Raw genomic sequence first — 15,585 nt, 5'->3', positions numbered from 1 at the left:
AGGAAGCATTTAGGAACTAGAGGAAAGTTGTATTTTTCATCGTTGGTACATCGCACCCTGACTGGCTCATCTCCTCCCTGAAACCCTTCTATAAGGGGATGTCCAGTGGCCTACAAGAGGCAAAGGGCATTTATAGAGGTCTAAATACAGGCATGTACATTTGTAAATATATTTGTATATGATGATGGGAAATAGATTTTTGTGCACATATTTATAGGTTTAGTATTAAGGTAGAAGATGGATATTGGACCTCCACTCAAGTACTCCCTCAATACAAGAACACTTTGTTCTATTAAACTGGCATTCCAACACAATCACTGAACACAAAGTGAGTGCATAAGCAAATGTGGTGAAGAAAGCTGATGGTGCCCAGCTACCAAAAGATATAGCATCTGGGGTCTTAAGAGCTTGAAAGTAAACAAGCATCCATCTAGCTCAGAAGCAACAAATCCCACATGGAAGAAGCACACCAGTCTGTGTGATCACGAGGTGTTGAAGGGATCAGGTGTCAGGAGTCAAAGAACAAAGAATCATATCATTGTGAATGAGGGGGACTGCAAGAGTGGAGACCCAAAGCCCATCTGTAGGCAACTGGATATCCCCTTACAGAAGGGTCGCAGAGAGGGGAGATGAGCCAGTCAGGGTGCAGTGCAGCAATGATGAAACATACAACTTTCCTCTAGTTCTTAAATGCTTCCTCCCCACCACTATCATGATCCCAATTCTACCTTACAAATCCAGTTAGACCAGAGGATGTACACCGGTAGCGATAGGAACTGGAAACACAGGGAATCCAGGACGGATGATCCCTTCAGGACCAGTGGTGAGAGTGGTGATACCACTGGGTGGAGGGAAGGTGGGGTAGAAAGGGGGAACCAATTACAAGGATCTATGTATAACCTCCTCCCTGGGGGATGGACAGCAGGGAAGTTTTAATCCTGACAACTGAATCATGTACTCTTACCAGCATATCCCACCACCCCCCACACCCCCATGCTCACCAGGAAAGAGGAAATACTTACAGTGTTTGGTGGGAATTACAACGACTGAAGCTAGAAGCGTCATTATGAAGTAAAGCACAGCAACACTCTGTGTATTTCTTAGTTAGGATGGCTGACTTTTGTTACAAAAATATACACAATTTTATTATTTACATATGTTTGTTCTTTGCCTGTTTGCTTGCTTATTTGCTGTAGTGCCTTATTTTGCCTCATGGGTGACTATCCTGGAACACTTTGTAGCCATTAACTATCTTAAGCTATTACCACTACTCTTGTTACTAAATAACATACTCAAAAAAACAGCACCTCCCAACAAATGTTTGCTTCTCGTTCCTGTCAGCAAATGGGCTGGTGTTCTGCAGATCCATCTTGGGTTCAACTGTGTTTGGCTCAAGTTTCAGCGTAAGTCCAATTCTACTGCAGGTACCTCTCTTCCTCCTCAACTAGAAATGACTGAGAACTTTGCAAACTGGGGTGGGTATAAACATAGGAGAGAGAAGACAACAACAACAACAGCAACAAAAAGTGCAGCACATTGCTAGTCTTTATAAGGAATGTGTTCATTTATATCCCAAGGGCCAAACCAAGTCACATGGCCAAGACCAATATAATGGGACAAAGATTTATATACCACCATTAAGTCAAGATATTATAGCAGAAACTCCTGGATAAATACATTAAAATCAGTAATCATTCTAGCCACTGGGTTATGTCAACCACACTAAATACCAAAAGTGCCTCTCCGTGCACAGTTCATATTCTTGTGCTTGGTCGTATAACCAAACTACAGAAGTCACATAAGCAAAGTACAGAAGTAAGTTGCATGGGTTGTTTGAAGATAAAGTATTACGGCGGGGGGAAGGGGGGGGCAGGGCGGGGATAGATCAGGATAAGGGGAATCAGAGTACTGGGGTGAGGAATACAAATTTTAATAAAGAGATACGAAGTCTTATTAATATGGAAACATTTGGATGCAGATTTAAGAGAAGTGAGATATTTGTGCATATGTCTGGCATATGGATATATCTGCACACCAAGCCCAGTGCATGTAGCTGCTAAGGCACAGAGGGGACTGTAGGACCAGCAACAGCTCATGACATGCCCCCTTACTGGAGCATAATGCGACAGAGGACAATACTGGGGACACGTGGTGGGGAGTTAGTCCATAGTCTGAACACCCGCAGTGGGGTGAACCAAGCAGAGAACATAACAGATCAGCAATGGGAGCAGAGCAAAGCCACAAAGCCCCTGAGAAGCCCCCCAAATACGACTTCAGGCTAAGCGGGGCAGCTCCTGGAATTCCCCCAAGACCAGTGGGGAGATAATCATAAAGGTCAGCAGACAGACCTTCCAGGAGATGGATTGACACAGTGGCTGTAACAACGGACTCGGGCACAGGATCCATTGTGAGGATGGCGCAGGACCCTGCAGTGTTTGGTTCTGTCACGCAGAGGATCACTCTGGGTCAGAACTAACTCATCGTCACCTAACAACCACAAGAAGAACAACGAAACAATATTGAAACTACCACGGCCTGACAAAAGAGCAAATAAACCTGTCTTAGAAGTAGTACAAGATGATGTGACTTCATGGCACGATCTTTGGACATATTATCAGGAGAGACCAGGCCCTAGAAAAAGATAGCATGCTTGGTGAAGTCAGTGGAGAAGAGGGAAACCCTGCGGGAGATGGATTAACACAGGGATTGTAACCATGGGATCAAACACAACATTTTGAGGATGGCGCAGAGCCAGGCAGTGCTTCATCCAGTTGTGCATGGGATCACCCTGAGTCAGAAGTGGCTCAGCAGCCAGCAACAGCAGCAGTCATGTGGCACAAACGCTCGTGTACATGGGGAAATAAACTTGGTTTTCTAGCGTAAACTACTGGCACACTAAGAGTAAGCTATGTGTCTTCAATAACAGAATTGTGTTTTATTATCGTCCTGGAGAAAAACAATTCTTCTAAATCAGTGCTTCTTAACCTTCCTAATGTCATGACCCTTTCAGACAGTTCCTCTGTTGTGGTGGCCCCCAACCATAAAATTATTTTCGTTGCTACTTCATAACTGTAATTTTGCTACTGTTAAGAATCAGGTGACTCCTAGGAAAGGGTCATTCGACCCCCAAAGGAGTTGCGACCCGCAGGTTGATAAAAGCTGTTCTAAGTCCTTATAAAGTGGAACTCTTCTAAGGTATATGTTATGACAATACAATTAATTTTATCAGATTTTCATTTTAAGAACACGTTCTGTAGGCTGATGAATAAGAAGGCAGACCAAAGTAAAATAATAAATGATAGTTCATGAAAAACTCAAACAATTGGCTCACATACTTTTCTGATTACCCCACAGCTGAACACATGGCATACTGAGTAGATGTGGAATATGTAGGATTCATCTTATCCTTCAGAAACATTATCTCCTGAAGTGAAGTTTTCAAAATCAAAGAGTGTAAAGTGATTGAATAGTTATTTTGATGGTAGGTATTCAATACTATCATTTAAAGGCAGGCTCAATTACTTTACAGTAAGTTCAACTGGGAGGCAGAGCTAAATGTTTCTGTGAAACTGGAGCTACATTGTGAGGACATCAATGAGTACCCAAATACCGCATGGAAGCAGGGAGAGTAGTACCTACAAGAAAAAGGGGTTCTGTGGTTAAGCATTTAGCTGCTAATAAAAAGACTGGTAGTTCAAATCCACCTAGAGGTACTTTGGAGTCAAGATGTGGCCATCTGTTTTGGGAAAGGCCAATACAATGAAAATGCTCAGACATACAGCTCTGCTTCACACACATAGGGTGTCCATGAGTAGGGTTTAACAGGATAGACTGCTTCCGTTGTTTTTGCTCAGTTATTCATAGGAATGTTCCAGAGACTTTTACTTGCAACACTTGCATAAGATTGTTAGCAGGAAAAGAATTAATAGACTCAACCTCATCTCCTCTTTTCTTAGATTGCATCAGAGCTAAAGATTTGAAAAATGGGCTCACCCCAAAGGGTATTTGAGAGGACAGAGAAGAATAGGATCATAACCATTCATCAGTTTGATACATGAATCCTGAATAAATGGAAGTTAACTGAAAGCTTTCATCTTAAACAATAAACACATAGTATTTCAAATCCTGGGTCTTCACATAGAGATGCTACCTAGTTATCGAAGTACAAAGTTTCCTGAGATGCTCTATGCTTTAAAATTGGGAACATTTCTTGAAAATTTTAATATTAGTTAAATCCCATGGTTTTCATTCTGTAGGCAGAATCTGTGATAGAATTTCTTTACGTGGACCTCCAGCATGATTTTAGATTGGTTTTAGATTGGAGCTCCAAACTGAAATGCAATTATGCAGTGTCAATAAATAAATGGCAGAATATGCTGTTTGTGGGTCTTAGGCACTCTCTTTTTTCTTTTCTTAAACAAAAGTTATAGATTAAAATGTAAACAAATTTGAACATTCTGTTGCAAATATATCTTTAAATATCCACATTAGACAACCACATTATAGGTATACTTGAAACACAGTTGTGTTCATTCTCAGCATGATTGGCAGAAGACAAAAGATACTAAGGAAATGACCTGGCTGCCAACTCTGACCTCCTTTGGCCACAGAGTAGCCACTACATTAAAGTGAAGGAGACTACAACTCCATCCCAAAATCAATGGCCACAAGGCAGAGGTCAAACCGGCCTCCACCCTCCGTCCCTTTTTACCCTATTCTGACACCAATGGTCCCTCCCTTGGCATTTTGCCCCTGTGGCTGGGCTCCATCACCTGTTGCAATCACCACACAAAACTCACAGACAATACTCACGATTATGGGAGCTTATTAGGGAAATTAACAGGTTACCGCAAGTCAGGATCATAAAACATCAAGGATAGAGTCTTTAATCCAGAGTGGTGCCTCTCCGCAGCGGCACCTTAGTCCCCCAAGTGACATCTTTGCTCCTCCACACTTTCAGGAGTTCTTGTAGAACAGGTTCTCCCAAGGCAACACTTGATCTGACAGTTACTTCCATGTGGACCTACGCAAGATGAACTTCGTGACCATTTCATTCTCGCTTCATTTATCATGCTGTTGTCTTTGGGGGCAGTGATGTGGATTTTGACTTTCTTTATATTGAGTAACAATCCATACCGAAGCCCCCAGTTTTGCTTTTCATTAGTAAGTGCTCCAAATCTCCTTTACGTTCAGGATGCATGGCTGTGCATCGGTGTATTGCAGGTGGTTAAGAAGTCTTCCTCCAAGGCTGATGCCTCATTCTTCATACAGTCCAACTTCTTGGATTATTTGCTCAACATCCAGATTGTGTAAGTATGGAAAAGGATACAACTTTCATGCATGCTTTTCCTTCTTTTAAATCATGCAGTATTCCTTTGTTTTGGTTCAATTACAGCCTCTGAGTCTAAGCCAAATGCTATAGTTGTTTATATTCAGAATCCAAAGAAGAGAGGAAAGTAATAAGGAAAACTAAATGAATGATTAGGTTTGGTGGCACCAGATCAGTGGTTCAAGCCCACAAGCAGCTCCATGGGAGAAAGGTGAGACCATCTGCTCTGGTAAAGATTTACAACCTTATATAAGGTTGCCATGGGTCAAAATGGACTTGATCCCACTGTTTGCTTGTTGGTTATTTTTAAAGGACTAATTAAGACAAATACTTTTTTAAACAAAAATATCTTATAGATTTTTTGTGAAAAATCAAACTGCCAACTCACATATTTTAGTGGCAAGCAGAATCAATGACAAGATATTAAGAAAAACATCACTTGAAGAGAGATAGTCAATTCTTGGTAATAATTTTTGAGGTAGTTAGTTTATTATGCCAACCTGAGAGTTAAATGCATGTGGGGTTAATTCAAGGGTGGAGTGATAAATGGCTCGGTGAGCCTCACCTTCCTAGTTCTCGGGTCTCTTGCTTTGTGATGGTCGGACCAGGGTGCAGTTACCTTAGCTAGTTCCCTGCTTTAGCTGGGAAGGTTCACTTCCTGCAAGACATCTCCAAGGAGAAGCCCCATGGACCTATCCCGATGCAGCCCTGGGTGCTGGAGCAGCTGTGTGAAGACCCCTGCCAGCGCTGAGATGCTTACACATTCACTGACTTGGCTTTCCTCCTGCAGTTGGCATGATTGAGTCTGTTTTGTGAGATGGAGGAGGACTTTGTGGATTGATGTTGGACATATGGGTAAATGGGTTAATGTTGGACTTGTGGGCTAGGGCAGCACTGGGTTGGGATGTTTTCTTGATGTGAACTTAACCTTTATATAAAACTCTCTCATACATGAGTTGCTGTGGATTTGTTTCTCTAAAGTACCCAGACTAACATAATTTTGAACCTTATTTCATAAAATGCTTAATATAAACTGCATTTCCCTGGAATATAATTTCACATCATTAGACATGTTCCTTGAAAATATGTGTTGAAATCCTACTCCCTGTACCTGTAAATACAGGAGCCCGGGTGTTGTAGCGATTACACATTGGACCGTAATCCTCATGGAAGGTAGTTTGAAACCACTAGCAGGTCCATGGGCTAAAGACTGAGCTTTCTACTCCTGTAAACAGTTAAATCTCAGAAACCCACAGAGGGGTCGCTATGAGTCATCATTGACTCAATGGTGTTAAGTTTGGTTTGGTACCTGTAAATATAAACTTGTTTGGAAATGTGGGTTTGTTTGTTGTTACATCAATATTGCCATGCCGGTGTGAGATTGATCCTAAAATACATCACTTCTGCTAGAAAAGATAGCTGCCATGTGAAAATCATCTGCAAACTAGGGAGCCAAAGAATGCCTGGAGGGAATAAGGAAGGAGGATCAGCAGATCTGGGCCTTCGTTTGGACTTGTAGCCGGCATCCTTGTGAGATTTTAGGAGGATAAGTAAAAAGGCATTATTCCAAGCAAAATGTGTTGAAATATATCCCTGTTATCAGGGGATGACTGCAGATACATTTTCTCAAATTTATGCATTTGTCTTGGTCTCCTTAGTGTACCATCCACAAAAAAAAGGTCCAAACAAGGCAGGGGCTTCTGAATGGACTTGCTGAGCCACTTAAATCCAAACCCAAGTCAATTCTAAAGGGGATAGTAATGGTTTGGGGAGGACTCCCAAGGATAATCTTGATATATTTCCTTGAATGATGCAGGATGACCATGGGGACTTACCGTGAAGTTTTAAGAAATTCAAAAACTGCTTTGGTGAGACCAAGTTAGGAAAGCTGCAGCACACAATGGTTTTCCAACATGACAATGGGAAACATTAGCCCATCAATCCTACAGCCTTTATCTGGCCCCCTTTAGACTTCTTTTTGTTCTCCAAATTAAAAGAACATTTAAAAATAATGTGATTTGAATCTCTGGAGGACTCCAGAACTTCAGCTTGTCATGGTGTAAATGGAAGAGTGCAGATTTCTTTAGGGAAGCGTTACAGAATGGAAAGATGTGTGCAGATCTAAATGGAGGCGATCTTGAGATAACCTAACTTTATATTTTGAAACTTGCTTAAAAAAGGATTTTGTGATTTTGTAGCAATCCTTCTTTACTTAGCCTCAGACATGACTACTTATTGAAGCCACCCGTTGGATGCGTTTTGTTAGGGCAGCCCTAGGAAACTAATAATCCACATGCCAAAACATATCAATCTAAGTGGCTTTCTATGCCTTTCTTCCTCTCCCCCTGCATTGGCTTGCAGTTCAGGAACCCTGAGCAGCAATTGTTCCAGTGCGTTTGGAGCTCCTTCTTAGAACTATTCTGAGAGCCAATTCAGAGAAACAATCAGACGCATCGCCTTCCAGGCATGTTTCATTTTTTACCAAAAATGGCATCACTCAGCTTCAGGACCCACCTTAGTCATCAGACTTGGCTGGAAAAGATTTGGTTGTATCCAAAATCAAATATTCTTTCAAAGGGAGCTTTTCCACCACAGGGGATATTCAAAGAATGAGCTGTAGGCTCTGTAGGTAATTCGAATGGATTCATTCCAGAACTATCTAAGCCATGCAGTATTGCTAGGAAAGGTGTGTGTGCTCCTGAAATCGCAGCCTTAAAAGGGCCAGAGTGCTTTTGAATATGGGCTTGGGCCTATATATTTTTTTAAAAAATCGTTTTATTAGGGGCTCATACAACTCATCACAATCCATACATACATGCATTGTATAATGCACATTTGTACATTCATTGCCCTCATCCTCAAAACATTTGCTCTCCACCTAAGCCCCTGGCATTAGCTCATTTTTTCCCTCCCTCCCTGCTCCCCCTCCCTCATGAACCCTTGATAATTTATAAATTATTGATATATCTTGCACTGTCCGATGTCTCCCTTCACCCACTTTTCTGTTGTCCGTCCCCCAGGGAGGAGGTCGCATGCAGATCCTTGTCATGGGTTCCCCCTTTCCAACCCACCCTCCCAGTATCGCCACTCACACCACTGGTCCTGAAGGGAATATCCACCCTGGATTCCCTGTGTTTCCAGTTCCTATCTGTATCAGTATACATCCTTTGGTCTAGCCATATTTGTAAGGTAGAATTGGGATGATGATAGTTTGGGAGGAGGAAGCATTTAGAAACTAGAAGAAAGTTGTACATCACATCTTTTGAAAAGGATTGTTATGCTGTAAGGGAATGTTGTTTGTTCAGTTGGTTGTCACCTCATAGCTAAACATGAGCACTCTGGAATCTGGCTCATTTGGTTGGAATCCCAGCTCGGGTTTCTCTCATGTTATCTCGGTTTCCATCTGTGCCATGGAAATGGGGACAATGGTGGTGTACTGGATACCATCGGTATGAGGATCTGATATTTAATTTCTGTAAACTACTGATATCAGTTGCTGGTCTGTAGTTAGCATTTCCACCATTCACATGGTGGAATATATGAAGGGAACAGTTATAAAGTGGGAAAGTTTTACCAGCCCAAAATTAATGAAGTTTGTATTCTCAAGAGTCAGTGGGTATTGCTAAGGCAAAATTAATGAAGTCTTTTTTTTATTCTTGGTATAAGGAAGGGCTTTATATAAAGAGTAATTGTATATTAAGAAAACACCCCAGCCCAGCCCAGATCAAGTCCATAAATCCATATATCCAATATAGTCTATAAATTGCTCTTCAGACACAGGAAGCCATGAAATGATGCTGAATACAGGAAGATCACATGTCAGTGAGTGGAAAGTCTTGAGGATCCAGTGGTGGTGGAAGCATCTCAGCACTGGCATGGGTCTCCACATGGGTCCTCCAGTTCCAGGGCTCTGGCTCCATCACCATAGCTCCACGTGTCTTGTCAACAGGAATGTGTAGCAGACTGTAGGTCTGGCCACCAGTAAGCTATTTATCTTCACAGCACCTCCAAATGATGCAATCAAACTGAGACCTGAGTGACAGGCTACACTCCACCCCTTCACTCTCAATAGTCTCAAGTTGACACCAGATTATGTAGCAACCACACACGCACACACATTTACTCATACATGGCTTCCAACGCACCTATATGCATGTCACCACACACATATTTAAAATAAAGTTTGTGAATTGTATGGTTTAGAGATTAGCTTTCTATTCAACAGTTTATACCCACACATAGTATTGGTTGTCATTGTTATTGCAAATTTGTGTGACACATAACATTTACCAAAAATTGCCTTCTTTTTCTGAGTACTTCTTAGTTTCTTTATACTCTGGGGACAAGCTGTGCTGGCTTTGCCCATGTTTTCTATTGCCTTTGCCATCACCACAAATCACACATCTACTATCCCAACATGGTGTCGTGGGTCACAAAGGGCACTTAACCAACTGGGGGAGAAGGAAGAAGCAAAACAGAATGATCAAAGGATCAAGGAAGGGCAAGCCATGGAGGTCCAACCCCTGCCACATAGTCAATTCAGACTCATGTTGTTGTCAGGGGCTTCTAAGTTCTGACTGAGAATGGCACGCTGCCTCATTCTGTGCCACGCTCAGTGTCCGGCCATGGTCTGGTTTCAGTACCTCCGACACTATGTCACTGGTATTCACAAGGTTTCGAGTGACTAATCATTCAGAAATTGGACAGCCTATTCCTCCTTGGTAGTCTGTTTTAGTCCGGGTGCACCGCTGAAACCTGCTCACTTTGGGTGACCCTGTCCGTATTTGAAATATCAGTGACATAGTTTCCAGCAACACACAAGCCACCACCGTGGGACACACTGGCAGGCAGACGGCTGGAGGATGCAGTGGTCCAAAGGCTCTACAACTGGAGCAGAGAAGGCAGTCTCCCCCTTTGCACAGAGTAGTTGCTGGACGTGAACCACCGGCCTTGGGGTTAGCAGTCAGGCTGGTACGTAACCCCCAGCACCAGAAGGGCACCCGAGGCGGAGGTCCATGTAGAACGTCGGGTGAGGTGTGAGCCTGGGCCCAGCCGCGTCACTGAGGTTGGTCAGCTCGCACACCACCGGCCACTGCCTCGTGCGCCATCATTATCTTCAGAGGGTGCCCATCCTGTGTGCCCGGCTAGGAGAAGCCAGCCCTTGTGGGCCTTATGGTTTTGGGGAGGGCGGCTCGCACCCCTGCGCGAAGGATTATTTTCCGGGCATCCCTGCGGTTCCCATCCTGGACCAGCATGCCACTCAAACCATTCCGGCCATCTTTCCCCGGGCTATGCATGTGAGAGTGCGTGAGCACGATGACGCGTGAGACGAGGGGCGGGCTCGCCCAGGATAGTTGGAGTCGACAGACAGTGCAGTGACGCAGGGGACAGACACGAGCCTGGTTGAAATGCGATGGCCTGAGGTGCGGTGTGGGTGTCGGGCTCCCCTCCGGCCTCGGGAGCTGTCCCCTCAGCTCCCCGGGTCAATTCTGCTAATGGGGAGTCTTAGTAGCACTTATACCGGCAATGACCTTGGACACTAGTCTTGTTACTACCTGCATGGCTGCATGCTTGCTAACTGTGCGATACAAGCTGGTACTGCTTCACCATGATGGAGCGCTTGCTCTTCAAGAGCCACCAGCATTTTTATGCGATGTGCTTGATATCGTTTGATGGGTTTCACTTAGCACCAAAGTGTAACGCATAAAACCTGAGATAGTTTATGGTGCCAGCCTGGCCGATAAACACAAGTGGGGTTAACTGAAGGGTGGAGAGATAAATGGCTCAGTGAGCCTCGCCTTTCTTGTCCCTTGCTCTTTGATCATCGGGCCCATGTGCGGCTGCCTTGCTTGTTCTGTGCCTCAATTTATAGGCTACACTACCTGTGGGATGCCTAGCCTGTGGACTGTGTAGCTGTAAGTTGAGGTCCCTTTAAGACATCTCTGGAGCTGGGGACTGGCAGTTGGGACTGGTGGTTAGTTGACAGTTGGTGATCTGCCTTGTGATTGGCTGCTGTGCTGAGATAGCCTAGCTCTCTCTATAAATAGAGAGAGCTCTGGCAGCAGACTAGACTTGAGGGACTACTAGTCTTTCACAACTCTCACGGGAGTTAGTTGCACTGAGCCATTTGTAGTGCTTTATAATTTAACTGTTCATTTCTTGTATTATATATTTATCTGTATATGATTTAACAGTTCATTTCTTATTATATATCTAATTATCTTTATAAATAAATATATTTAATTATCAGCAATTTGGTTTTATCTCTCTAGAGAACCCTGTCTAACACAAAACCCATCCCTGGAACTACCAAATAGGAGCGCCAAAACAAGGACGGGGAGAATGTACTTGAAAAGTGCCTACACACACACACCACTGTATCGGTGCTGAGAAGGCAGGAGACGAGCTTGGGATCAGGAGTTCAGTGCCCAAGCCCCTTGGCATCCCTACAGAACATCCTTGGTGATGGAGTAGCAACTCCTGAGGCTGTTGAGCACAAGGTTGGCAGCTAGAAACCACTCATGGCTCTGCAGGAGAATGATGAGACATTCTACTCCCATAAAGAGCTACAATCTCAGAACCCCACAGGGACTGTTGGACCCAGTCTTACAGGGTCATCATGAGTCGGAATATATTCGATTGTAGTGTTTTTAATGAAACACATCATTCTGATCATTGTCTACAATTCTGTGTGGCCATTTCAACAAATTATTTAACCCAACCAAGAAGTGGAATGCCATAGGAGAGATGATTGGTGTCAGAAGAAGGTGAAAAAGAAGGGAAGGTGAAGGGATACCTGGCCACTGTCATGGCTTGGTGTGGAGCTAGCTTTCCCCTTCTCCCGACTGAAGCCAGAGGAGGTCAGACACGGCTTCCACACAATGTTCTCAGAATTCAACATAATATAGACAGCTAGAGCTTGATATGCTCTGGTGGGTACTGTACTACTAAGCAGAAATATGAGTGATGAATTATATCCTGTAGAATAACTTCATTTAACCAAAAGTATTGAATTAAGAGGGGTTACAAATATTTTTTACCATCAAATATTTTTAATCCCCCTATTATCACCTTTTGGGTAACTTTATTTTATTACAATATAATAAAAAGATAATAAAGATTATAGTACAAGAGAGCCACTCTTCAGAGTAGCCATGGCTTTCACAGATGACCAGCATATTGATGTTGTCCAGTGTTTGTGGACTTCTAACCACAGGTCAGCTGCTAAAACCCACCGGTGACCCTGCAGGAACATGATCAGGCTATCTGCTTCCATAAATATTTACAACCTCGAAAAACCTATAAACAATAATCATGAGTCAGAATTAACTCGATGGCTGTAGGTTTGGATTTCTTTGTTATTTTGTTTGTTTGTCTTCAAAAATCTCTAAAAAGTGCACATCCCCATTTCCTTGGTTTACATTTCAGAATAAATTAGAAAGTAAAGAGCAGTTTTGAATAGTCTAATGTTGGAAAGCCAGAACATTTATAAATATAGCCATAAGAAACAGGTGAGCATCTCTATTCTCATTACTGGTCCTGAGAGGCTTCATCTGTCCTGGATTCTTTGTGTTGCGAGTTCTTATCTGTAGCAGTGTACGTGCTCTGGTCTAGTCAGATTGATAAGGTAGAAATGAGGTCATGGTAGTGGGGGGAAGAAATATTAAAGAATTTGAGGAAAGTTGTATGTTTCATTGGTGCTATACTACACTGAGACTAACTCATCTCTCTCTTGTGACTCTTCTGTAAGGGAATGTCCAATTGGCTACAGATGGGCTTTGAGTCTCCACTCTAAGCAGCCTCCCCCCCCCCCTTCACATTGATATCATTTTTTGTTCTGGGTCTTTGATCTGATACTAAAGGGAAGGTGGGGGGAGAAAGGGGGGGGCAATCACAATGATCTACATATAACCCCTTCCTAGGGGGATGGACAAAAGTGAGTGAAGGGAGACAGCAGTTGGTGTAAGGGAGACAGTGGTTGCCCCCTGAAGGGGCAGGGGGGATTTATAATTTATCAAGGGTTCATGAGGCAGGGTGGGGGAGGGTGAAAATGAGGAGCTGATATCAAGGGCTCAAGTAGAATGAAAATGTTTTGAAGATGATGATGGCAACATTTGTACAAATGTGCTGGACACAATGGATGCATGTATGGATGGTGAAAAGAATTGTAAGAGCCCCCAATAAAATGATTCTAAAATAATAATAATAAAACCAATGGTTGTCGAGTTGAAAAAAAAGAGAAAGAAGCAAGTGAGCTTGCAGGTAATTAAAAAGGAACAACTAAACATTCACTAGACATAGTCTAGGACTTCTGGGAAGATGGCGGACCAGGGGACCCGCATACTCTGAGAGCTCTTTCAAACAAGGTGGGCTCGGTGTCCAGTTGGCCAAGTGGTAGGAGTCTGGTGAGTGAAATATACCCCCGGCCAGCACCCCACCACCACCCCATGCATTTGTCCTGAGCCGGGGCCTCAGTGATCCAGGACCCGATTTGTGGGACATCTCGGGTCACTAAGCCCCTGGCACCAGAGCCAAGACTAGCTGTAGCCCCACTCCATCCTCAGACCAGGATCCCTCATCCAAATTCGCTTGCCTGCTCTGCCGAGACACGCGCAGCAGTGGTGGGATCCCCTACAGCAGCTGACCACTCGTGGACCCCACTAGGAGAGAAGCTTCCCTTTTCCACGGTTCCCCTCTCCCCATGTGGCAGCGATCTGCCTATGGGCCTGCGTCCCTCCCTCCAATCATCTAAGCCACAGTAACTGACCTGCAATCTACCGGGGGCTGCCTGGGTGACCCCCACAGGGGACCATCCACCCCCCTTTGCTGCCTGGGACCTCTCCACCTGTTTGCCAGCCACCGGCCCCTGTCAGCCTAGCTCCCCCGACTCCACTCCCACTCCGGGAAGCGGAGCCACGCACTTCCCTCCAGCACCAAAATCTCTTCAATCCCCGACACTGCCTCTCCGCCACAGCCCCTGCTGGCTGGCCTGCACCTGGAGTGCTAAACCCACCTGCCGCAGAACAGTGGGTGCTCCTGACCACTGGGTGCATGAGCGACAGGGCTCTCTGCACTCTTGCCAGAGCGACCTTGCCCTCCCTGGTGCACTGAGCGTCTCTGAGCTCTGAGCCTGCCATGCAGTGCACTCCCCTCAGGGCGGAGAGCAGTCGCCATTGCAGGCTGCTTCCCACCATAGCTGCTGCTGTCTGATCTGGCTCGGACCAGTAGCTGAGGAGCCTGCGCAGCTCACAGGGCCGGCAGCTCAAGAGATAAATGCCCATTTTCTAGGGAGCCTGGGACGCGGCTTTGCAGTCCCTGCTGGAGTTGTCTGTGTGCTCCGGCCGGCTCTCACCACTACAGTGCCCCACAGGATTCCAAGCGCCAGTTTCTAAGCCTGCCCCAGCCTTCTCCAGCAGGCATAGGAGGCGGGTGTTACAGCCTGTGCCTCGCTCAGCACCTTTGCAGCCCCAGTCTTTTCCGGCCAGTGCAGGAGGCTCACCCCTGTGTAACCTTTGCCCACAGGCTCAACTCTACAGGCAGGCAGGGACCTAGGAGTGCTTGCTGATCTGAAGAGCATTTTTCCCTCACATAGCCCGGATCCAGAGCCCAGATCAGCACCATAGCCCATGGCAGCGAGGCCTCACCCACCTCCGCCTTCTATTAGGCATCACTAGAATTTGGAGGGAAAATAAGGGGGGGGGATATAAATATATACATATATATCTTTTATCTCATGCTGATTTTTCTCTTTTTTCTTTTACATTCTGCGTTTTCTTCTCTCTCTTCTTTCCTCCTCCTTTTTCATTATTGCTATTACTTCTCTTCTGCCCCTTTTCTATAGGTTTTCCTTCTCTCTCTTATTTCTTTTCCCACTTTCATTATTATCACTTTTTTCTCTCCTCTGTTATAGCTTATCCTTCCTTAACGCTCTCCTTTTTTTTCTTTTTCCTCCCCCCAAAATTTTAAATTATTTTTTAATATTTAACTTTTTATTTTTTATTACTAAACCAAAAAAAAGGGCTGCTAAGGGTACCCTGACAGACCAGGTCAAAGCAGCCTGGGGGCACTCCCTGAGGCTCCAGCCCCCACTCCAGTCGCTGAAACATCTCACCACTGCTGGTCACTAAGCCTTCGGGGAACTCTGCCTACACAGCAGTCTGACCCATCCTTAGAGTAGGTCATAGGCAGCCAACTGAAGGAATCCTTAACAGTAACACAGATAAAGGCCCCCTGGCCTCCCAGAAACATGGGGCCTA

Source organism: Echinops telfairi, unplaced genomic scaffold (assembly GCF_000313985.2).
Source record: "Echinops telfairi isolate 266 unplaced genomic scaffold, ASM31398v2 ScPeMD7_7469;HRSCAF=8507_0, whole genome shotgun sequence".
Lineage (NCBI taxonomy): Eukaryota > Metazoa > Chordata > Mammalia > Afrosoricida > Tenrecidae > Echinops > Echinops telfairi.
Note: the sequence above shows the minus strand (reverse complement) of the source record.